This window comes from Penaeus monodon, chromosome 28 (assembly GCF_015228065.2).
Source record: "Penaeus monodon isolate SGIC_2016 chromosome 28, NSTDA_Pmon_1, whole genome shotgun sequence".
NCBI classification, from domain to species: Eukaryota; Metazoa; Arthropoda; class Malacostraca; order Decapoda; family Penaeidae; genus Penaeus; species Penaeus monodon.
In genome coordinates, this window is record NC_051413.1 from 39588249 (window position 1) to 39588924 (window position 676).

The following is a 676-nucleotide window of genomic DNA, read 5'->3' on the forward strand; positions in this document are numbered from 1 at the left end:
AAATATACATAATTTTATACATTTTATACATAAAATTATATACCTATACATATAAATTTTGCAACAAAATTTTAAATTTTACAATAAATATTCATACCCTATATATTAAAAAAAATTTATATATATTTTATATATATATATTTAAATTTTATATATATGTATATTTTATATATACATATATATATATAATTATAAATTAATTTTTAATATTTTATATTATATATTATGTAATTTCATGTATAGTTATATATAAAATATATATATATTATAATTTAAATAATATAAAATATATATAAAAATTACCATTATTAACCCTATTTAACATATATTACCAAAAATATATATACATAAAATATATATAATATATAATTTATAATATAGATTTTATATTGGGATATATAAAAATTATTATATAAATATTATACTATATAATAAAATATATATATATTTTATATAAAATTTATATATAATATATATATAATAAAATATATGGTGGTGTGTGTGTGTGTTTTTGTGTTTTAACGTATGTTATTTTATATCTAACTGTATGTCCCATCATATAACTTCTATTTATCTTTATTTCTATCTAATCTTTTCTTACCGGTATATAAATATATATATTTATTATATTTATATATATTTTAACACACATACATACAAAAAACACCCCAAACCC